General features: G+C 40.2%; 1 protein-coding gene and 1 long non-coding RNA gene across 3 annotated transcripts in view; one reads left to right on the top strand and one right to left on the bottom strand.

Annotated features, from left to right (window-relative positions):
• LOC122802624 overlaps positions 1 to 11,438 on the bottom strand; it is a 570,497-nt gene extending 559,059 nt beyond the window's left edge. Inside the window, exon 1 of one of the 2 annotated variants that reach the window (XR_006364965.1) lies at positions 11,160 to 11,438. This is a non-coding gene — a long non-coding RNA (uncharacterized LOC122802624). The remainder of the gene's footprint in view (positions 1 to 11,159) is intronic. The other variant, XR_006364964.1, reaches the window with a different exon arrangement.
• BCOR (BCL6 corepressor) overlaps positions 1 to 26,127 on the top strand; it is a 588,412-nt gene that overhangs the window by 7,257 nt on the left and 555,028 nt on the right. The gene's annotated exons all lie outside the window — the stretch shown is intronic.

Below are 26,127 nucleotides of genomic sequence, written 5' to 3'. Positions count from 1 at the left end.
CCTGCTTTTAAAAATCAAAGCAGAAAGTCAGAAAGAGGAGCACTTTCTTATCGTTCACAGTAGAATGCCTTCATATGCAAGACCATAATGATGGGGAATCTTTTCATACCCATACCGCTCAACCTGTTAGCCCAAGAAACCTGTGCAAAGCGTATAATGGGGGGACAAGGGCACAAAATAGGGGCATATTTTAAATATTGCTCTTATAAACATAGAAAGTAGCTAGAATAACAGGGTGTGTGTTAAATGATTTTCTAAAGGATATGAAGTCTGAAACTTAAACGTACGTCATTATTTAGTGATTTCATTCCTCAGATCAACCCAGTGATTTGCCAAAAAAATACACATTTATACCAAAATTTTGAGGCAAAAAATCTGGACATTCTGCAATAATCTGGACAGTTGAGATGTATGTCCATAGTTTATTTACTAAGTAATGTATTTATAAACTTCGCTTGATCATATGAGAAACAATAGATATTCTAAGAGAAGCAAAGCTAAATCTGAGGATTGAAAAAAAAGCATAACACCGGTGGGGTGTGTAGGTTTGTGCTCATTACAGAAGCGTATTTAGGTTTTCAAATGTGCATAACACAACAGGCCCACTCGAAGTATCTGTACATTAGAAATGGTTCCTTAATAATCACAGTTCTATAATAATAATAGCAATAATAAATTATACAATGTCACACTGTTCATAACATACAGGATTACGATCGGGTCTCATATTTCTTTGCCATGCTTGTGTATTACGAGTTACAAAAAAGTGTCAGATTGCAAAAAAAAATTACAAGCTTTGAAAGCTGTGAAACACCTTATAGTGCAAGAAACCTGGACAAAGCCAAAAAATCAGCCACATATTTTAAATACTGCTCTTATAAACTTAGGGAGTTTTTAGACTAACAGATTTTGCATTAACACGCATTTTCTGAAGGATATTTAGTCTGACGTTCAAATATCTGTCATTATTTAGTGATTTGCATACATGTTAACATTCCATCTCCAAGATGAGAAACACCACATGTCATAATGTAGAACAAATGGGCAAAATGTGGAACACGTAACTAACATCTTACTAACAACCTCAACAAGGAGGCTCATGGGAGATTAAAAAATGTTTCCTTGTAAATGTGCATCCCTTACCTGGTAAATAAACTAAGGGCATAGAAAGATTCCCCATCAGTATCTAGGATCTTATACATGAAGATATTCTATTGTGAACAATAAGAAATTGTTCCTCTTTCTGACCTCCTGCTTTGATTTTTAAAAGCTGCTGCTATTAATTTTAATGCTCAAAGGCTGAGAGGTATGCACCCCTATCCCTGGCCTTTATCAACTAACTGACATATTGTGTCATTTTACCATTTGTTTTTATTGGAAGACTGTGATCACTGAGAAAACACTTCTGATGTGCAGTTAGCTTGAGCTGGCCTACTAAGTAACGTAGTAACGCAACACACTTGGGAAGGGCAAAGCTTATTATTTACAGTAAGAGCAAGTGTCCCTGGCTGCTAATATCAACTAAATGTCAAGTCCTTTGACATAGTCCTGTTGGTGACAGGGATCAAAGCATGTTTGAAACACTGTGATAATGTCCACATCAAGTAGTCCACTAGCCATAAATGCCTGGTCCATTTGGAAATGTAGGGTGCTGAATGCAGTGCTTGATCCATCTTGAGGTATGCCCTGTTGCGAGCAGTTACTTCACAATCTGAAAAGCAATAACATTTTCTTTATTTGTTCCATATGCTTATAGTTGTATTGCTCCATTTGTAACACACATATAGGAATAGTGCTGTTTTCCTTCTGTGGAATATTATTTGTGGAATATATAGGAAGAAGTAACTGGCACGCACTAGGAAAAGTATTAGACGTGCAGTCTTATGTTTGCCAGGTGCACTAGCCAGTGGGTGAGCTTGGTAACCTGATCACATAATATATGGTGAGGCCTTGAATACAAAAGGCAGTGTGTGCTCATCCTAAGCCATCTATTAACAATCCATGGAAAAAAAAGTCTCATCATTGATTGACACTTTACAATAACTGAACAGATACACTCTGATAACTGAATTGTTATACCTATAACGTAAATGTATATATTGAGCTCTGTTATAGTGTCAGACTGATGTAAATAGTGTACATAGTTATTAAGATGTTATATACCAATACTATGGAATTTATTCATCTGTATTTGAGAAATAAAATTTTTTTGAGGACAAAAAGGCTGTGTGTGTGTGAGCTTCAGTCTTATCTAGAGCAGAATAGGGACAGAAGTGTAATCTACCTATTGATATATAGTTTTTTATTTTATTTTATATTTGTTTACCGGGATGGTCCACTGGGCCGAAAAGAGCCCATTTTCAGTGGAGGCCTGTGGAGAAAAGTTCCACATTAACAAGTGTCACAGGTGCATACAGCATAGGTCAACATGGCAATAACTTAAATATCTAATAACAGTGTTAAGTATAGTTACACCTTACGGAGACATGCTCCTCATTCACAAGAACATGCAATAGGGTAAATACAGCATAGGTAACATGTCAGTAACATAAATTTCAATATCAGCGTCTAGAAGAGTTACAACTTAGTAAGCATAGTTAGGATTTTGATGAGTAGGCAGAAGAGTTCAACTAGACAGGGAGTGATATATGCCAGTATTACAGCACGCGCTTAAAGGCAATAGTGAATTGGACCGACTGCGGTGGTGGTGCTGCGGTAGCGTTGCCGCCTCACAGTAAGACATTCGATTCTCGGCTAGAGCGTCTTCTGTTTGGAGACATGCGTGAATGGGCGTACCTTCGTTGAAGGTTTGCATCAGGGCTGGCAACTCGGCACGTGAAAATCTACTGCCACTCATTAGCGGACCGGAGTTCCGCTGTGGCGACCCCTAACCGGGAAAAGCCGAAAGACACAACAACGTCGCTGCGTTTTGGTTTAGCTTGAATTTTGTTCGTTAGGACAAATGAGCAAGGGATGAATTAACTTTCCTGTGTAGCTGAGAAGGGCAAACCCTTTCCTTTAATTGCAGGGCGTAGCATTGGTGGTATAGTATAATGGTTCAAGCTGCCTTCCCTGCAGTTGACTTGGGATAGATTCTAAACCAATGCAAGAAGTGTGTACATGTAATGGGCAGCACATGATATCGTTGCCTCGCAGAGAGGTTCTCCTGTTCAATTCTTGGCCGAATGTGCCTTCTGTACCGAGTCTGCATGTCCTCCTGTGTTTTTCTCATGGTGCTCCGGATTCCTCCCACACTCCAAAGACATGCATTAGGTAGATTGGGCACTCTAAATTGGCCGTAGTTGTGAGTGGTAGTGGAAGAACCGCGTCAGGACTAGCCACCCAACGATGTGAACACTTGCTGTAGATGATTGTTACTATCGAATTGACATCTCAACCCCATGTGGAAAATGGGGAAAAAGGGGTGAGGAGTGATGGATGAATGGAGCTGAGATAATAATAATGCTCCTCATTTGGGCTTGGTGCCTGAAAAATGCTGCTTCACTGACGCGTCTTGTAGCAGCATGATCATCATCCTTTTGCTGTTGGTGAGAAATGCCCTAAAAGTTGCTGTGCCGAAGAGCTGATATTAACAAATTGTGCTCCGCTGAAACTGCACTTGTTTGACATTCGCCTTCATTTGTTGGCGATAGAAATGTTTTTCCCAACTAGTTTTAACTGTGAGCAAGACAGTATCTTTGCATGTCTGCCTCACCTGCGCTTAAGTTAACTCGTTGGGTTATATAGCTGCAAGGGATGTTCTACAGGCGAGGGCTAGAGTGTTGTCCTTGTTTAGTTTAGTAGAAGCTATGACCATTATATCTGAGTTTCAAGTATCATCCTGTTGTCTTGGGGATTGTGACTTCAGTCGGGACCACTGTAAGACGTCTTACGCACTCGATCTGACTACACACACACACATATCTACACGCACGCCCCCCCTCCCCACTCACATTCACGCATGTGCGCACTAGTCCTGTCGGGGATTTTTTTTTTTTTGCATAATTTAGTGACCTTAATGTTTGTTGGCAAATCGGGTCGTGCTGAAAATGGTAACTGCACCAGCCCAACTGAGTTATTGTTGTTGCTATCATTATGATTATTATTATTATTCAGCAACACACTGTGCCTTGTTAACACCACACAGCTACCTTACAAGCTGTCTCTAGAGTGTCGGTCACTGGAGGGTTAACGCTGAAAACTGGTCAGATCTGCTAGCCCCGTGTGGTGCCCCAGCCTTAAACTATAGCATGGAACAGGAAGCAGTACTGTTGTTAGCCGCGCCTGTATTGTGTGTCTGTGTGTTGAGCGAGTGAGTGAGTGTGTGTGTGTGTGTGTGTGTGTGTGTGTGTGCGCGCGCGCGCATGTGTGGATTTCTATGCGCTCATGTACCCTGAGATAGGTTTCTGATTTACAGCACAGATGGAATATGCGTGTGGTCTGTCTGATTGGGGCTCTGGGGTTAAAGTATTCGAAGGGAATGCATGTGGACGCGGGAGAGAACCAATAAATTATTTTCTGAGATTTTATTATCTCTTTAAGAGAAATGAGGCCTGAAGCTGCTGATGAGCTGCAGTAGTTGAGAGAGACTTTCTGATATACTCACTGAACAGTCCGAACAGCTATGAGATGGCATCTCCCAGGTGGGTCCCTTCCTGACACCGCAGTGCTTGTCAATTCCGTTCATGAAAGGTGCTGCTACAGAACAGGCTACAAATTTGCATTTTGGGAAGCCAAACGGATTGTGTGAACCCGCAATCTATATTTCAGATTAGACTGGAGGGTTGCATACTTGCGCGTATCTCAGTAAACTCATGTTGCGTAGAAACTTTGTTCAGATATTAGTGACATTAGCGGAGATAACCGCTGCACAGCCAGTGTCTCAGTTAAGCTGCACAACTCCCTTTAATTGGCATGACGATTATCTGTCCGCTATGCAGCTAGGAAAATGTAACCCCCTTTCCCTCGCAGACACACACACATACACACACACGAGACAGCTAAAGTGTATGGAAATGTCATGTTGCATATTTAAAATTTGTATTGAGTGTTTGGCTAGTACTTTAGTAGTTCTTTTATTATTAACCAGACTTTTGGGCGGAGCGGTGGAGGATTTCCCGCAGTGCAATCACATCACGGCCCAATACTCTTAATTTTGAATTTTAAAGGGATCGAAAGGACTAATAGACATGCACATGTTACGCGGCGTATAGGGGAATGAGTACATACTAACATTACGTATATAGGGGTTTGAGTGCTTTAACTTGACGCTGGTGTTGCTGCTACCTATTCGGGTTTGCGAAAGCTTTCAAGCTTGCATTACACAAGAGAGCGTGGGAGTTGTACTGAAGATAAAGGTTGGGGGATGGTTGCTGTATGTCTTGTGATCATGAAACTTTCCTTTTTTTATTGGGGGGGGGGGGGGGTTTGCAGAGCAAGTACAAACATTCTTCTGCTAGCGCTAGCCAAGTACACAAGAAAGTCCAGATTTAGCAGAGAAGCGAGCGATAGCAATTATTTAATGTGTTACTCTGTCTCTGTGGGTGGTAATCTGGAACAGTAGCGCCTCACTGCATGGTAATCTTACCTCCCAATTGTCCAGCATTTCTTAGAATGTCCAACTATGCCCCTGTATTATTTGTCAGTCATCATGACATTTTTTTCTGGCAAATCTTTGAAACTGAAGTCACTAAATAATTACACAACTGAGTTTCAGCAAACTTGTTATCCTATAAAGTTTATAATTGTTTAAAATCTGTCATGCCCCTTTGCCCCATTATGTTTAACTTTGCCCCGAATTCTTTTTCTAAGAGGTACGAGTGGTATCCTTTACAAGTTAACCCTTCCTATAAAAAATGCTGCACAGAGTAGGAATTCATAACCACCATTATTAAACAGTAAGACTGATGGCTCATTTAAGTCCTAAAAGGAAAATAATGTAAAAATATATATTATTACTGGCGTTTACCCACATAATTTCAGACATTGTTTCACAAATAGCCTGGGACCCACGTTTATTAGCGTATTAATGAAATATAGAAAGTAGCAGAAACCCATCAACGCCTAGAAACACCTGCTAACACGTGCCTTAATGCAATAAAATCGTAGAGCAGAAAGTGGGTGCAATGAATATTGCTACAGTACATTAGCAGTGAAAAAACTACAAAACGCTAACCACCGAGCAGTGCGCGCTAAACATGAAAATATGTATGTATGTTTTACATGTTTCCTAAAGGACATGGGATATTCAATACTTTACTTAAATGTGGAAATCCACCACTACTTCCCCTTGGCTGCATTTCAAACTCACAGGATGCAGTTCACATTGTACTCCATTCTGTACCTTTGTTTCAGATGCTTCCAGCGATAACGCTGGGTCATTTTCTGTCTAATGGCTTGGTTATGCGATTTACGTGATTGCCTGCTAGCGTTATAACGTTTAACTTAAAATGTTTAAAGTATCAATACTTTCCTCTCCTTAACAGTTGACACAAGTATACCAGCAGTTTGATGATGGGCAGTTAATTGTGCTATTTTTAATGGCCAGCTTACCTGTACAGACCAGCACGTTTTATTTGCAGTTGCTATGCACATAAACAGTTTAACCGATAAGCAAGTCATTCAGTCACAAACGTTTAGAGTTGAATGCTGATATTTTTGCTGCAAGTAAATATGCTAAAGCGTTTATTTTCCAAACGCGCGCACACACACACACACACACACACACACACACACACATATATATATATATATATATATATATATATATATATATATGAAGGGTATAATAAACTGAAAATAAAGACATACTTCTCGGCGAAACACCGTGTAACATCTAAATTAGGAGTTTTTTACTTCCAGAACTGAAATTTCAGAATTCTTACAGGCAGGGTAGCTGAAGTTCGTCTGCAGTGGTGTCATCCATCAGTAACTAGCTTCTGTGCTCGTGCACCAGCAAATTGAATTAACATCACCGCTTTATGTCTGAACTAGATGCATTCACACTCTAATGTAGTGTGCAAATGTGCTTAGGTAGTAACAAAAGCGCTGCCATTTTCTTGCTGCTTAAATGTTATAGAAGGTGTGCCCATACAGACTTGCAGGATGGTTTTAAAATTTGGACAAGCTTGGAGTACAGACTCAAACAAGGTAAATGGAGCCCATAAATACAATTTCAACCAATACCTTGGCTTTCTAAATGTAAATCTTGTGCCCCAGAAGAAGAGACAAAGGGTTTAATATGCTCATGTTCTACTTTATTCTAATTCAGTACGTTTTAAAAGTTGACTACTTTCTATATGCTTGGATTGATGGATTCTCTGCAGTATCTTTCACAACTTTAGGTTGGTTGCTGTGTTTATTTGTGTGGCTGAAAATGAGGAAAACTTTACGATTCTTGTTGCTGTCCTTGGTAGCAATTACTGCAATGTTTTATAACAGGGTGATGGGGGTGGGGGGCAAATCTGTATGTCTCTGCGTATGGATTTGTGTATTACATACTATTCATTTTTATTTATGCATCCACACATGTCAGCATGTAGCCAGAAACTGGTGATTTATACATCAAAGTCATACTGCCCCCCCCCCCCCCAACCAAACTGCCTTTTGTTCTGTGGTACATACTAAGCACAAGTACTGAAATACTCGAAGCCTCTAATGGATGATTTGGTGTGTCATTTGCACTCATTTTATGTCATTCATGAGTTAAAGACCATACTCGGTATCCTTGATATGGGCAAAAGGATGCCTTCTCAAAAATTAAGCTGTACTATGTGGTTTTCAGTGTGTGATTTACTGTTTTTGTCAGATTTCATGCATCAAGGAAGCACGTACTACTAGTGTTTTGCCTTTGTTGACAACGATTTTTCTTTGCCGACATGCTTCTCAGTTCAAGGCAAGGTGTATCCAGGATCTATCCAGGATTTAGGGTAACTGTATACCAACTACCAGCCTGTTGCCTGTCCCTTACAAGAATGTCTGATTTGCACATCAACCCCCATGATGCTGCTTTCCGCAATATAACTGCCTTTTTTCCTTTTGCATATATAATTTTACCCTCCCACAACACACACACTGGTCTTAAAGGTAAGGAAAGACATAATATAAATGTTATATTTATTTCACTGGGTTTCTTCAATTAACTAACTAGTATTACAACGGGCGTACATCACTTTGGAAGCATTTGTGTTATGTGAAGGCTGACCGATGCTCTTTTTGTTTCATTTTTATATTTGAAGATATATTTCCTGTTCTCATGATAGCCAAAACGTTTATTCCCTATAAATTAATGTGTACATCACTCATGGCATTTGCCTGAAGCTGTACTTACTTAAAGGACATGACATTCATAACACTGTGAGAGAATTCTGCATCTTTAGGGAAACAACTACTTACATACCTCTCAACCTCTTAGCGCAAGAAATCTGGACACAGGCTAAACTATTGCATTTGGAAAGTTGCTAGAATAACAGGAATTGTGTTAGCATGCATTTTAGGAAGGATATGAAATCTGAAACTCAAATTATGTCATTATTTAGTGACTCTAGTCCTCAGTGATTTGGAAGAAAACCGCAAATGTTATGATAAAGAGACAAAAAAATGGGGGGGGGGGGGCTAAAAATCTGGACAACCTGCGAAAATCTGCACAGCTGAGACGTATGGTGGCTATTAATTTTAAACTGCCCACTAAAATGATTAGTTGACAGATAAATGTGAAATTGGGTAAATACTAATAGCAGATGTTTTCTGCCAGGAGCTTTTCATAAATCCCAAAATTTAGCCCCTTGGTAAATCTCTAAGGGTATGCTTTCAGGCAAGGAAATGGAGGCCAGCATATCTCTCATCCTCTAAACACTGTCATAGATTTGCCTTTAAAACATCCAGCAGAGGTCACAAAGAGGAGCACTTTCTTTTTTTTTTTTCACAATAGAAGGTTTTAGGTCCTTGGAGTTTTATCATACCTCTCAACTGTCTAGATTTTCGCAGAATGTCCAGTGGCCTCTTCCTCATAAAATTAGTGTTTTTTTAGTAAGTTGTTGAGGTCTGAAGCCACTAAATAATGACATACATTTAAGTCTTCCATTTCTTTCAGAAGATGCATAATCATGCAAAACATGTTATACTAACGTTTTAAAATTTGTCCTTATTTTTGGGTCTTTGTCTCCCCCATTATTTTTGGCTTTGTCTATATTTCTTGCACTTAGAGGTTGAGAGGTATGTTTTTTATAATTAATTTTACTGGATTAGTTCATTTATTTAATAATATATACTCCCTTACGTAAATCTAACTTTGTGAGGAACATCAGTAAGTATTGAAGAGGCAAGTCTAAATCTGGGCAAAAAACAGAGGGCTGTGAAAAGAGCAGTCTAGAGTTTATGGGTAACTAGGGCGTTGCAGTGCATTCTAAATGAGAGACAGCCACAACATATTTGAAAGCAGCGCATTTGCATGGACTAAGCATCCTGAATTTGTTTGTCCATGTGTAATGTAAGAAGCATACGTGACCTAGTTCTGGATGTATTTATGTTCTTTGGTGGCCCACTGTCTTTATTTCGAAGCTGGGGTATTCTGTACCCTTAGTGCTGACCAAACTGTTGAGTACTATCCATTGTGTAAGCCTATTTTAAACTGTATAGCGAGTTAATTAGTAGATAGGCCTGATCAACAAGTTGGAATTAGGTAAACAAACATCAGATGTCTTCAGCTTCAAGTACTTCATAAGTACTTATATTTAACTGCCAGTAAATTTCAGAAAATACTTTCTCCAAGGAATTTGGGGCACGGGTATTGCAGTACCATCTAAACGATGAGGGACAGCGACAAATACTTCGCATACAGTATTTTGTCATCAAACCTTGGGCTTGATTGTGGATATTTGCAGTTCTACCATTGTCTTCTTAGTAATACGGTGTGTGAGTAGCAGCTTTTCTGTGCATGACAAATGAGGGGACGTCTGCAGTTGTCATAACTGAAGTGTTGACAGCAGCATTGTCTAATATTTACATTTTAGGAAACAGTCTGTTTCGGAACAGGCGCGATTGACTTGCAGAAACTCTGTTTAGAGTTATCTGTTGGTATCATTTGTTACAAATAAAAGCTGAAAAGCTAGTTTTGGTTCGGGAGATGATAAACGAGACTGGGCGTGTTACCGAAATGATAACATACTGAAGGCTGCCTCTTGGCAGACATGCACACAGCTTGTTTTGAGGACGGTAGAACACACTGGGAAACGCTACACAAAGGGCATGCCGAGCTAGAGGTACATACTAAGCCCTCACCAATGGTACCGTCACAGCTAGCACCCCTTAACAATGTGGTGCTAGGAGTAGAATAAATCAAGGCAATCAAGCCCGGGGCTGACTGTTTGTAAGGGCTGAAATTAACCGGCAAGATGTATGAGCAAGTCTGATCACACCCAAACCAGGGGGGGGTATGGAAACCAGCTAAGAAACGTAACGTTATGCTGCATTCACAAAGAGTATTAATGTGGCTCTGCCTGCAGCTGAGTCGAAACAGGCCCCGATGCCTGGAGGCTGCGCTACAGACAGACAGCGACACACAGAAACACACGCACGCACTCACACACGGTGGGGGTAGGGGAAGCGAACGAGCTAGAGATAGATGTGGGGGAGGGGCGCACCGCCATCTTTTCCTGACTCGGTCTTTCGGCGATCGCTGATACAGGTTTCCCAACCAGTCACACACTTACTGATGGCACCATAGAGAGCAGCCTCCATGTCTCGAATGGAAATTCACCTTTTGCATTCACTTGTTGATTATTAAGTGGTTGGCTGTCTGGAACACAGTTGCAATACTGAGTCATGTATGCGTCCCAGAACTTTTGTCATGGCCATCACGGGAGCAGGACAGCCTGATATTGCCCTTGGTAGTATCGAGAAGGGTTCACAAGTTCACTCTCCTCTGTGGTACGTGAGACCCCACCCCACACACACACACACGAGGCTGATCCACCCCGTCACTAGTGCTCTGTATGGGAAAGTTACTACGCTGTTTCTTGTTTACATTTGAAACGAACTTTTTGCGTTTGTGGAAAAGCTTGTTGCATACACGTATATTGCAGAAACCCAGTGCATTGCGAATAATGGATTGACAAGTGTTCATAAACCAAGCAAGTTAGTCTAGTTTGCAAATTACCTACCTGCTGTGTTCTGTTATTTGCACGCGTCGTGGGGGCACAGGAAAATGGAAAACTCTGGGCTGTATTAAAATGTAAGTTTCGGAAGTGGAAGAGGTGATGGTGGCAAGAAACAAAGACATCACATCCGTAACGGACTGGTGTGGTACATTACCCAGCAATTACATGCATAGATCACCCCCCCACACACACACACACACATGGGACACGACGGGGTGAGAAAAAACTCATAGCAGCTGCATAAAGTACATTGGTTCGCCGACTTCCTGAATGTGAATGTTACAGCTATTTCGAGGGACAGAAAAGCTGTTGAAAGCGGACTCAAACCGAGAAAGCAAAGAATGCTGACACACAAGGCTGCTTCACCACTAGCTAAGCGCTTCTGCAGTGGGGTACTGGGCGGGCACTGCTTATGTTCCTCTAGGGGAATTCAGTAAATGACTAATTCTAGGTTCCTGACAGGAGATTTTTAACGACTTCCACCCAGGGGTGTAGCCAGGCATACTCTTTGCTTTACTGAATACATTTTTTTCTAATCATCACATCAATACGACTCTTTCAAGTAATATTATGTCTACCTCTGTCAGAATGAACGGCCACAACAACAGGTGCAATACTGCTAATCTGAAACAATAACTTTAATAGTTTTAGGGGGCAACGGCTGAAAATGTTATTTACATTTATTAAGTGCTTAAAGGGGCAGTATTTTGAGAGATTTGTCCATTTGTTAGTAATAGGTTGGGGGTAGCACTAAGAGCTTGTGAATACAAAATGGAACTCGCTTGCTTACACCCCTGCTTCCACCCCCCTCCAAAAACGAGAGCTACAAACACAGAGAAAGAGAAACGATTCACGTTCTCTTTCTGACAAAGATGGTCACTTACCAGAACACTTGTCGAAAAAAATGCATAGTATTATAGTTTTAGGCAGTTTTGCCGAATGTCCAGAATCATACATGCTCGCCCTTGGGAAATGCCAGTTATTTTAGCAACAGATGCATGGCTTTGACACTTGTGATATTTATTTCAAAAGAAATTAAAAATAATAGCTTTTCTTGAAACACACCATTCTTAGACATTGTTACTATGTCTGAAATGTCTTAATTTGATATGTAAAGCAATAGAGAGAACTAAAATTCTGACGACGTCCTTATTTTGGTTAAAAAAAATAATAAACACCTATTCTAACCTATAAGCCAGTATGATATTTCGTTCGAAATCTCATGTTTTAGTAAGAAATATTCCACGCTGGGCACTTGACAATGTGGCAACTCTGGCACAAGTACTTCTGTGGGATGCTAGCGTTTCCCTGATGATTCACTGAATGCGATTGCCATTAGTTAAATATTTGTATTACCTTTTCACAGAAGCACTTTGTTCTGTTAGAAATAAGTATGCCATTTATGGTAGCTTAAGAAAGTGCAGCACTGAATGGAAACATGCTCTGATTTATACATACTTTTTTTTAAGGATTCCAAAAATGTCAGTTTTAAGGCCTCACTGCCTTCCACGCAGTATATGAACTTGTGGCAGTTTGGAGGGAGTTTGTTTAGTGTCACACCACCAGTATTTCTAATGAACAGTTTTAAGGAAGGCTTTGGCTAGAATCATCCCAGCTTGCTGCTCCCCAGTACTGCTAGAGACACTGCCCAAGTGAGAAGGAGAGAGTTTAGGGATTTAAAAGGAGTTAGAATTACATAAGGTCCAGCTTAGGTGAGGTGTTATATTACATACACTCAACAGACATCTAGTAAGGTACATTCAGGAATGGAATGGCCTGCAAATAAAAAGGCTAGAAGGTGCATTCATATTCAAGGCTTTATTACAAGAGACAGAGAGGGAAGAGGAGTTTTAGATTATGATGCATCCTATTACACTTACCCATTTATTAGATATACTTTTGTTATGTATCTTACATTATGTTCAGGCTTAAACACACACACACACACACACACACACACACACACACACACACACACACACACACACACATTACAGGTGAAGTTGCACTCGAACAATGCATGACTTTCAGAGTGAAAAGCTTTCATCAGGTTACTTTTCAGTCAGTACATTGTGGTCCAGTGAACTGAACTATGACATTTTGCACTAATGAGGTAACAGGGATAACAGTGGTAAATTGGAGGAGAATTGCTGCAGGTGGCTTTGACAAGGAGATGGGGCATGATGTTGGACCCATGCCAGATGGTGCAGGTTTATCATCAGAAAGGAGAAAAGTAAATTAATTTAAAACTGATGAAGATGACACAGGATTAAGTAGGGATCTGGGTGTGGGAGGAGCTGGCTAAGGATCATGGGTGTGAGTGGACAAGACTGGATCATCCATACAGGAGGAAGGGAAGGCATGGTTGACACCTACTGGAAGCTGGGTGTACAGATCTTTAAAATTTGGTCTTAGGAGAAATGGACCCCTAGGCAAAGGACAAAATTGCACTCCTCAGGTATCCACTGTGCCTCCCTGTGCATCATTTGCCCCCCCCCAGGTTCCTCATCCTGCCATCCTCACACAATCCAGATTATTATTCTCAGTTTGCCTTACTCCTCAGTAAAGATTGCAGTGTTGTAATTGTGGAGGAAATAACTGATTTAAATAGAGGGGGGTCTGTGGGTTCAAGGCCCCCAAGAAACCATGTGGTTTAGATGCCCTGAAGTGCATTTTAGAGCTCCCCCAACCTCTTGATCTGGTAATGGCCTGGACAAAAATCATGACTAAGGATAGAAATTCAGTCTGTTTGTTTTCCTGTCAAGGAAGAAATAAGTTGTGCCCAAGGCTCAATGTTCAAAGCTGAAAATGTAGTAGCTTCCAGTACACAAAGAAGGCAAATGTTTGCAATAATACATATGTTATATCTCAGAATAGTGCCTGCATTTCTACCCTTAAAATAGTTAACTTCTGTGTACCCCTGTACTGTTAGATTGCAATTAATTCAAATGGACCAAATGGCCACAGGTTCATAGATTCATAGGTTGGTACTAGGCTATCGGCCCTAGGGCCTATACAAGCCTAGCCATAACAATTCCCTGACTATTTCTTCCCACAGTGTTTACTTCCCTGGACCCCTGTCTAGCAGGGCAAGTGATGTGATCCCCGGGGTGAATTTCCTATCTCCCATCCAATCATCAAGGTTCCTTTTGAAGAGGGCCAAAGAGGCACACTGCTTGACATGTATGGGCAGTCTATTCCAGAGTCTGGGGAGTATCTGGGTCAGGAACCTATCCCTCCAGCATGTTTTGTTCATTGTGATGACAAGGTTTAGATCCCTGGAGTATGTGTCTCTGAGGGATTGGGATTTCTTTAAGTGTAGTATGTCCAGCAGCTCTGGGTTTGACATGGCCTTGTATGTTAAGCAGAGATCGTCTCTGAGTAGATGATATACGACAGAGTATAGGTGGAGTTTTTTTGGACGGACAGCATAGGGCATCTGCTTTAGGCCTGTGATTCTTTTAGTGAGGTATTTCTGCAGTCTTTCCAGTTGTTGCAGATGTCTTGAGAGGTACATACTAAACGGGGCATTGCGTTCTATAATGGGTCTAATGAGGGGTGAGTACAGTGGGACAATGACCTCCTTTTTTCTGGATGAAAAGCCCTTAGTGATGAGGTGTGTCACATAGAAGGATTTCCTGACTGTTGTGGTGATGTGGTTATCGAAGGTGAGACCACTGTCCACCTGTGTCCCTAAGTCTCTTATCACACGTTCGGTGTTTAGTGTACTGCCACCTATGTGGTAATTCACGGGTACATGTTTTTTTCCCAAAGGGAATAACTATATATTTCTTGGCACTGAGCTTGAGCCCATGGCTCTGGTACCAAGCATCTGTTTCTGTAAGGCCCTTTTGTAGAATATCCACATAATTTGGGGATTCAATAATGGCTCCCAGTTTGCAGTCATCTGCAAACTTTGTTAGCCAGAGTCCCTTAGTGTTGGCCTGTACTTCAGAGAAGTAGATGCCAAACAAGAGCGGTCCCAGGACTGAACCCTGAGGTACTCCACTTGTCACTTGTCTGGAGCTGTATTTGGAGTTGGCTATTTTTACAGTGTGGGTTCTGTCAGTAAGCCAGTTGGCAACCCATTGGGTGACATAGGGATTAATGCCCAGCTTAGTAAGTTTATCTATGATTCCAGAGTGGGGGATGGTGTTGAAGGCCTTGGCGATGTCCAGATAGGTTGTGTGGACCACCTTACCTTTGTCCACGGCTCTGGAAACTGATACGGAGAAGTCAATCAGGTCCAGAAGACAAGATCGGCCCTTCACGAACCCAAACTGTGTGGGGTCCAGTGTTTGAAGGTTGCCAATGTCTTTGTTTATAAGTTGCATGATAATACATTCCATGGCCTTGCAGATCAGGCTCGTCAGACTGATGGGTTGGTAGTTCCCAGGATCCAAGGTGGATCCCCCCTTGTGGGGTGGGAGAAATGTAGCTGTGTGCCACTCAGTGGGCACAGAGCCTGAGGTGAGTTTATGATTAAACATGACACTTAGGTGAGGTGCAGTTCATTTTGTAGTTCATGTAGTACATATCCTGGGATGTCATCTGGTCCCATGGATGCTGTATTCTTAGTTTTGGAGAGTACGTTTTTTACCTGTGTGGCCGTTACCGGAATTTGGCAATCATTCGGTATTGAGATGGGCCCTTTAGGGGATGAGGGGGGTGAAGTTTGCACTGAATCAATTTGCCAGGACATTGGCAATATCCTTGGGATCAGTATATTTAATGCCATTCTGTTGTAGCTCAGATCAGATCTGAGCATTGCCATTTAGTTTCTTGACATAGCTATAGAATGCCTTGTGGTTGTCTTTGGAATCTTTGGCAATTTTATTTTCGTAACTAGCTTTGGAGGATTTTATGAGGGATCTCAGCTTTGTACTGAGGCTGGTAAGGGATATTTTTTGGATCCTGGGATTTTTGTCTTTTCTGTGACAGTTTCTTCCTTTTGTTGTAAAGTTTGTTTATGGCAAGGGACTGCCAGATTGGCTTCCTTTTTTTGGAGGACAGCATCTTGGTTCTATTGGGGATGGCACAATTCATGCACGAGTGGATGTGCTCGTACAGTGCCTTAGTGTAGGTTTCAGCAGTCGAACTTTCAGTTCCCGTCTGCATGGGTGTCATGAAGTTTGTCACTTCTGACTTAAGTAGCATGAAGTTGGCTTTGGAGAAGTTTTTCACGGAGGTTTCCTTACTGTTGGTTGGGGGTGGGATGTGGATGTTTAGGGTGATTAGCTTCCTGACCAACGAGGGGGTGACCATAGGTGTGGAGCATCGATATCCCATGTTGGTAATGACCAGGTCTAGGATATTAGAGCCCCTGGTGGGACTAAGGATTAGTTGATCCAGGGCGTTGGTATTTATGAATTCCAAGAACCATTGGGCAAAGGTGTTGCTACATGAGTAGTTTTCCCAGTTAATGGCAGAGTAGTTGAAATCACCTAGTATTAGGATATTTGGTTGTATCTTAATATTTTTCAGTATGTTTAGAAAGGTGTAGTGAGAATCTTGCTGCATGGTGGGGGATCTGTAGCAAGCTACAATTTGGATTGCAGTCTTACTTAGTGTTAGTTGCACCTGGAGATTTTCAGATGCATTGTGTTGGGCAACTAACCTGGTGTTGTGAATATCCTTGGTGAATATGGACACTCCTCCACCTTTAGTGTTTTGGTCCTGGTTTGGTGGCCGAAAAGTGTGGTAAGAGTTGTAGCCTGGTATTGCAGGGGTGCTCTCTGGAGCCTTGAACCACGTCTCAGTCACTGCACAGATATCGATGTTCTCCATTTTTAGGGGTGCCTCAAGAGAGTGCATTTTGAGGTTTAGACTTTTAGCATTGAGTAGCATTACCTTCAGATTTTGCATGCTTGTACCTGTTACAGTGGTGGTTTTGTCCTTTGAACTTTGCCTAAAAAAGGCACTATAGGGGAGGCAAGAGCCTTAGCCATAGTCATATATTTGAAGTTGCTGCTGTTATACATATATACAGCATCCTTCCGCACCCCTATCTCCAAAAGATAGCCACCTTCTATATCCCCTTCTGATGTAAAACTGGGAAAACACAAGTGAATGTATGAACAGAACACAGTAACCTACTTTAGCCTTGTTCTTTTTCTATCTCAGCTTTTTTTGCTGATTACAAAATGAGAGAGAGAGAGAGAGAGAGAGAGAGAGAGAGAGAGAGACAGAGACAGACAGATGTGGTGCTTAATGGAAAAGGGCATGAATGGCAACTTGGGGAAGCTTTATTGGCTGAGCGGTCCTAATGCCTGTGGGCTTAGTCTGGTTAGTGACTGACAATGGATATTCTTGCAGATCTTTCATTTTGATACGTATACAGTTTTCATTTGTTATGTACTGGAAGCCAAGCAGCTCTATCCCTCTTTGTTCTTTGATTTTTAATTAAGACACATTCCATACCTAACTTACTGTAGTTTACTCTAAAGAAATTGTATGAATCTTCAGATCTGTGGGGGGTCATCTGATATGTTTTGATGATCAAGTCTGTCCTAGGAACACCTATGCCCAAGCATTTTGGATACCTACCCATAGTACATTAAGTAGTGGCCCTCACAACTTCTAGCTATGAAATTATTCTTTCTATTATCTTCCAGTACCACTTTTATCTTATTCAGGGCTGGCGAAACAGTGGTGCTTGTCTTTGCAGGCTCTGGGCAAAAGGCTTGAAATTGATCTTGAACAGGATGTCAGCACATTGTAAGATGTGCCACAACTATTGACACTCAGCTAATTTTGCTGGTACAAAATTTCCCAGTAGTACCCACATCAATCTCAGACCCATGTAGATTTGCTTGTCTGTTTAATTAATTAATTAATTAATTAATTAATTAATTAATTAATTAATTAATTAATTAATTTAATTCATTCATTCATTCATTTTCTAATTTATGTATGCATTCATTTTTGTTTGCTTGTTTGCTTACTGGAGCAGTGCACTGATAACAATGGGCCACTTTCAGGTAAAGAGCAGGTGAATAATATCACATTTGAACAGATGATTGGAGAAATAATACAAGACCAAAAGAAGAAAAAAACAATAGCTCAGCAATGTGTAATTACAGTATTTACAATAATGTCCAAAAGGTGTGATGTTTAACATTGTGTGGCACTGCAGTGGTCTCATGGAATCCTTCCTAGTGCCTGCAGTTGCTCTAGTCATCGTCAGTAAGGAACTTCTCTGTTGCCGAGACTATGAAATAAGCTTCACTGCTGAAGTATCAAGAATGTATGGTTTGTAGTCCATAAAGCATCCAGTTGTACAACAGCATACCAAGAAAGCTAATAACCACAATATCAATTGAGGATCATCAGCCTTTGTACAATAACCCATCTAGTGTTGCATGAAGTATGGATGTTTTAAAAGCTGATATACTATTGTCTGGTAAGATGAGTACTTAGTTTCAAAGGCAGGTATATCAACATTTAGTCAAGACATTTGGGTAGAATACCCTAGGAGACAGAAAGAAATTATAGCAGCCATAGAGACCTGAAAGAGATGTAGGTCTGTGCCTTGTGCAGGAACTTCATGGAGAAAAGGCCTAAGAAGCAATCATTGTCCTGCTGGACTTGACCTTTACAACCCTTTGCAGAGTCTTATCAGATTTATGGTAAAATAAATAAATGGCATTCTCTAAACTTTGAACAAGCTTTGTTTTTCAATTCATTTTCCTTGTCTGCTTTTGACCATTGAGACAAGTAACTCCTCTATTGTTCTGAAAGAGACCCTCTTACTCAGGTAATAACTGAGACACCTGTGCTCATACAGAGGATGTAGAATCCTTTTTCTGCTTACTTTCAATTTACCTGGGTAGGATTTCCTAGTGGACATCACTTGAACCTCTCCCCAACCCAACACAATACATTACTTGGGAGTAGCCCTCCAAACTATAAACCCAGGTTTGGGTATAGGACTCTTCCACTCCTCACATCTGACAAGGCAGCTGAATCTCTTCATTTTGGCAGTCTTCATGGAGACTGGAAATTATAACATCTGAGGTCTTCTTTTTCAGAGTCTTGATTTCTCCCTTTAACTGTAGATGAACACACTGGGTTAGACATGTTGGAAGTGTGGCATACAACAGATACTTTTCTTACAAGAATTAAAGGCATCTGTTTTCTAAGCTGATTGCTATGGGCCTCTTGTGAGAAACTTGAGAAGCTATGCATTCTGTGGAATGGTGGAGAGGTTTGTCTGTGGTGAGTGCCTTCTGCAAGCTGTAGTTGTGAGTACTGCTTTGTTTGGCTTCCCTTCATATGCCTTAGATAGCTCCTTTCTCAATGAGTTTCCACATCTAGATGGGGGGAAGGTGAATTGCTTAAACAACTACAGTTTTTAAGGCCTGCTCTCACAACTTTAAAGCCCATCACTTGTGTTTTTAAAACAAAGGAACTGCATCTCCCACACATTTTGTTAAACTATTATTCTAAGTCCGGAATCACACAATACCAGGGAAAGGGCATATTCCTCAACCCCATTGATTGTGTGATGTCACACATTTTCGACAATCTGCTTAGCCGATCAAATTGTGTCAACTGAACAAACGTCGACTAAAAGCAAATGCAACTGCATCTGGCTTTTCCATCTATTTATCTGTCTATCTAGATAGTATAGATATGTCTAACTACAAGTCTTTTTCTATTACCTGTATTTATATCTATCTCTCTGTGTCCCTCTCTCTATATATATGTATATATACACATTTGTGGATCTATTTTTATATTTGAAAATTGTGTATTAGTTTACTATGAGAATTTATGTTGTACAAGTTTTTATGTAGTGTGGACTGTCTTTTTAAAAATTTGGAATGTGTAAGACAATTGATTATATAACTAATTAGACAAAGCATTCTATTGGGTAAAAGTTAATCAAGGAGTCTTCAAAATCTCAGAGGGTTGTTTTACAGGGTATCTGATGAAGTTGTAGACAGCAGGATTCTTATTGTGAACGTTAATTATTGTTCATTTGTGTGTATTTTTGTACTGTACTGGCTTTGACTAAGCTGAATATTCGTGTAATTCATTGTTCATTATTAAAGCCGGTTGCCACCTTTGATTCAAGGTGCTTGTTTTCAGTTTGTTGGTTTTCTTGGCACCATCCGTTTCTTTGGTTATATGTATACATACACATTTGTGGGTCTATTTTTGGCCATCAAAAAATATTACATCAAACGGCTGCACATCGAACATTACTCGACAAACAGCACTTTTAATGAACAGGCATGTCTTTTAAAATAAAGTCATCTAATGGCCATAGTTGGCCAACATAAAGGAACCACAATCTATTACTATCTTACCAGTAACTTCGCTTTAACAGAACTTGCCCTTTGTCCAATTTAGTGCAACCTCAGAGTTGGTATATGTAATTAGTGGGGGGTGGGGGAGGCACAGCCCTCTACAACAGAAGTTTTTGGTGAACACAGGACAATACACCCCCGCTAGTTATATATACCAAGTCAGAGGTCACACTAAGCCGGGGAAAGGTCAGATTCTGTTAACGCTAAGTTACCGGTAAGCTAGTAGTAGAGCATGGCTCCTTTATGTTTGCCAACTGTGGCCATTCGATGACTTTATTTTTGAAGACATGCCTGTTCATAAAAAGCGCTGTTTGTTGAATAATGTTTGATGTACAGCCATTTGATTGAATATTTCTTCGAGGAGCTGTGTGTGTATGTATATATATATATATATATATATATATATATATATATATATGTATGTATATGTATGTATGTAGAGAGAGACAGAGAGAGAGAGAGATACACTCGGATTCCCTTCACAAGCTCAGAGTTTCAAAACTTTGAACTGCAAATGGTAGAGACTTTAAGATCGAAGTTTTTAAACTTCAAATGTTCTAAATGGAGATCACTGTACAGAATGGAACGTGAAATTTGCTGTTTTCCTCACTATAGTGCGATCTTGGAGTTGGTATATTTATTTAGCAGGGGGTATAGGGTGCAGGAGAACTTGCACCCCTGCAAAAACGTAAAAATAAAATTTGTTTTTATTTTTTTTATTACAATTTCAAAGTTCCAAAACTTCAATCTTATTATTTCGACCATCTGAAGTTTGAAGTTTTGAAAATCTTTCAAATTTGTAAAGTAGATCCATACACTCAAACGCACATGTATACATATACACATACACGGATATACAGGCATGTACATGTGTACATATGTCTGTGTCTGTACATTCTAATTGTCATATTTTATCAGTAAGTTGTGTTGCCAGCCTTGTCACTTTGTATTTCACATCAGTTTGTTTTGTGTTGATGATCAGCCATTTATGTTATTTTCTCACGGATATATATTTGCTTTTTCATATAACTGAATTATGATCACGATATATAGTGCATTCTGTATAAACTAAATGTTCTCTGTTGTGATTTCCTTGAAGCTTTTCCTCTTGGACTGTAGTGAGTACAAGATATGTCTATGTTGGTCAATTCCAGTTGGCAAACATAAATGCAACAGTAATTATGGATAACCAGGGTCCTGTTGCTAAGCACTGAAAGCAGATGTGCAAAAAATATTTTAGTAGTGCTGTTAATAAGTTGCTTCCTGCAGTTAAGTGTACTGAGTTGGATTCCTTCCACCTCCATTTATCTATTGTGTTACTTTGAACAAGTTATAACATCCCTGCTCTGGGCCAGTAATCAAGGAGCCTCAGTTCTCACCACTGGGACCAATGAGGGACATTCACTTTGAACAAAAGTAGGTATGCACAGTATTTCCAGATGCAGCTGTCTGCACCAAGCACAATTTCTGTTAAGAGCACACAGAGAACACAGTCCTGTCCTCAGGCTGGGTTTCCGTCTCTCTCACCAGGTCACAAATAACACTCCACACTGACCACAGCTGTAGAGTTGAGTCATCAGCTGAGTGTTCCAAGCCAAGTCCTTCACCACTCTCTCTGTGAAACCAGTGATCTGTGTCCCTGCTCCAAGTAGCTGACACACACTCTTTGAGATTTGATTTTCACACACACACACACACACACACACACACACACACACACACACACACACACACACACACACACACATCTGAGAAAGGCTGGCACAGATTTACCAGCTATGCCCCCTCTACCCAGACTATAAGGTAAATACTGCCACTAGAACTCTCCAAAGCCAGCTACTCTAAGGCTCTTACACGGGTACCCATTTCTACTGAGTAAAATTAATACTAATACAAATGGTAGTGTTTGACCAATGCAGCAAGGCTTCCAGGAGCGGCCACAGTGTCACCAAATAAATTTAAGTACTCTCAAAGGTTAAAATATTCCCTAAAAGACCAGCTACAATGAAAAGTTTAAATATATTTATTAATAAATAATAAAAGAACATGAAAATACTAAATATCTAATTACAATAAACAACCGTTTCAATCACAGGAAATATTAAAAATAACACAGATGAATAGATTCACACAGATACAGAAAAACAGTACTTAACTAATCTCACTATATTTTCTTGACTTATCTAAAGAATTACTGTGCCATAGTTCACTTTCTAGCGCAAGGCAATATGAAATGGATGAGTGGTCCTCCTTTGTCAGGTTTCACAAACAGACTGCCCTGATACTTCTGTCTCATCTAGTATTAAAACATCATTTCAATGATTACAGTGGATTACAGAATGACATCACATACATCTGGTCACTTGATTTCTGGTTGCCAAACTACCCCCTTTACTAGAAACTGAACCAGAATCTTGCATGTATGTGTTACCACGCAGTCACACACACACACACACACACACACACACACACACACACACACATACAGCTTTGCTAAGATGTGTTATAGCATCTGAAAGGTATAAAACAATTTCAAAACTTTCACCCTTTCAGGGTAGCAATTAGGTCACCCCTAAGGACAGCACAGTAGGATTCCTAGTCCTGGTTTTCACAGATGTCTTGTCTCTGGCAGCAGTAAGAACTGTAACATACAATCTTTATGTCCTAAACCAGGTAATTTTATTTCAGACTGTTTTTCAAAGTTAGCCAGTGTAAGATTAACCTCTTCTCATCCAGTATCCTTTGTTACAATATATTAATTTCAACAGTTACAATACAGTCTGACATACAGGTGTATTTATTTTCTGTCCAGCAGGACCCACTATTGGTATATTTTTAACACAAGCAACTTTACAAATACATTTTCAGCACAAGCATCTATGCAAATCAGTTTGACATACAAATGAGAGATAATTCTTTACAAAACTCCAGATAGCTATGCTGACGTGTTACACATCCACTGCCCTACTTCTCCTGGCATAGCTGGCAGAACCTCACACCACCACACAATTCTCTTGAGATAGTGCTCCCAGGTTGCTCCTGAAAAGGGGTGCCTTGGTTCAGTGGTATTACCTGGTTAAGAAATCTGTGAAATAAAATAAAATGTGGTAGTAAATAATGTCTGGATATATGTAATGGATAATGTCCCCATGGATAGTGTGTTGTGGTTTTGTCACAAGGTCTAAGCATGATATGTTTGATATAGGAAGGGAATTCTGAGTTGGATCTCTGTAACAATTAGACAGAGTGTATCTCGTCTTGCTCTTCTTAAGGCTGGATGGAACTTCTGAACAGGATTTTTTTTTTGCTCTGCTTCTACTGGTCTGCAAATCAATTGCCTAGTACTTGTCTATGAACCTATAAAGATATTTATTTTTGTATGCTTTTTGGTACAGCCCAGGCCAGTTTTGTTGTTCTTCTTGTTACAGAATAGCTCTCAACTTAGTTGCTCAAGAATCAGTGGATACATCTAAAAATGATGGTGTACAAAAACCCCAAATGAGGGGTAATTTTTAATATTACTCTTACTTAGAGGGTTAACAGAACAGCGCACTCTACATCAATTTTTATTTTCCGAACAGTAACAAGTATATAGCTGTAATGTTTGGCATTACTGGCTAATTGTAATCCTCTAGTGATTTACCTGAAAATCACAATTTTTACAAGAGGCAGGGCAAAAATATTGAGACAAAACCTGGGGCATTTAATAAAATCGAGGGCATTAGAGAGCTGTGCTTCAGAGGTCTAGTTCTGTCAACATTTTTTCAGAAATGATGTCTCCAAAACCTTTTGCATTAATGCAAACATGGCCTTATCAAGTCTGTGCACAGAAGAAAACTTTGCCTGTTATACTTTCATGCTTTTTCTGTATCCCGAAGATCTGCTTGAGTTTTCCTCATTGTCTTTACACATTAAACTCCAAATTTTAGGTGATCTAAATGTACAACCTCCATCCAGACTGTGCAGGAAATGACCTATAACATAGCTTATGTGGAAACCCAAGACATAGCAGGCATATATTCAGATTACTGAAGAGAGACTTCCTTATGTGTTGATAACTCTGGACAGGCACTGTGATACAGTCTAGATATATGAATCAAGATCTTTTATGAATGCACTATGCTGCACAACATTCCGCAGACAAATGGAAAGACAGGTGAAAGTTATGGCAAGGTCTACCATACCAGTCATATCAGTACCTGAAGGGCAGGGTGCAGAGTCGGGGGAGGATCGTACAACAGCAGTAGCACAGCCATGGCAGGGATTGGTGCAGTACACTGCACCACTAACAATAAAGTGGCATCTAGTTCACATGAGGAAGTTGTGACCCAAGCCTTACCTTCTGGCTGTCTGAGACTTCAGTAAAAAAAAAAGAAATGTCATACATTGGGGACTTACGATTCATTACTATTTTTACCTTTTTAACATACTGAGTTAGCCTTTTTCTCCCCGGGGGGGGGGGGGGTTTAACCAGCAAATACAACTGATTTGCATGTTTTCTGGTCCCTCCTTCCCCATTCACTCAGTCTCTTCAGCTATAGCTGTGCATTTTTCTCTTAATTGTGTGTGTCTTTCGGCTTTTCCCAGTTAGGGGTCGCCACAGCGGAACTCCGGTCCGCTAATGATTGGCAGTAGATTTTTACATGCTGGCTTGCCGGGCCTAACGCACAACCTTCAACGAAGGAACACCCATTCATGCATGTCGCCACACAGAAGACATTCTAACTGAGAATCGAATGGGCAACGTCTAACTGTGAGGCGACAACGCTACCGCAGCACCACCACCGCAGTTTAAAAAAGGCAATTAGTCTCTGTTGTCAAACAAAGGAAGGATATTAAAACTAAGAGCTTCCAACCAACAAAAAGATCAGGAGGTACCATTACAAATAATAGTAGTAATCCTTTGTAAACAAAGTCTTAATTTAAGACACTAAAGTTGTAATGTTCTAAATAAACAAGGGCAGGAAAGTTAAAGCAGCATTATACATTAATCATGGGAAGAGAAAACCTTGTCTAAGAAACATAGTCATGTTAGACTGGCTAAACCCCCCCATGACAGTTTTGGAGCAAAACATGTTATAAAATGGAATTAAGCACTTACAGTGACTTTGCATTATTACCTCACAGATCAGAAAAGATTTGTAAAGCTGCTTTAATAACCATTTTGCCCACCATTGTCCGTTAAGACATCAGAACAGTATGTATAAATGCTTAACTTTAGCTCATGTTCTTTGTAATCACAACAGTTGCAAGACTTTATGACTTATAGAAACTCCTTCCTTTGAGACAGTAGGTTATTAACAATAACCACCTGTTGATATCCTTTTACCAGATTAGGAAAGCATGTTGACCACATAAATATTTATAGGACTTTGGAAACTTGATAAAAAGACGTGAAGAAGATGGGGTCCAGGCTTCAGAAGCTCAGTACTGTGACTCTGTGACTGGGTGTTGAGTTCCAGGGCATCCACATGAATTTCACCAGGTCTGAGATATAATTAATTGTTATTCCGAGTACCCCAACCTGTTGTATGTAATAACCTGGTGTTGTATTGATGTCAAGCTGTGTGCATGACATGAAAGAAACCAGCTTATGGCCATGTATGAGATAAAAAAAAAAAAAAAAAGAATAGTGTGACAGTGTGGCAGTCACTGTA

The sequence above is a fragment of the Protopterus annectens genome, chromosome 5.part0 (assembly GCF_019279795.1).
Source record: "Protopterus annectens isolate FY-2018-M chromosome 5.part0, PAN1.0, whole genome shotgun sequence".
NCBI lineage: Eukaryota > Metazoa > Chordata > Ceratodontiformes > Protopteridae > Protopterus > Protopterus annectens.
This window is presented reverse-complemented; position numbering and strand designations above follow the sequence as displayed.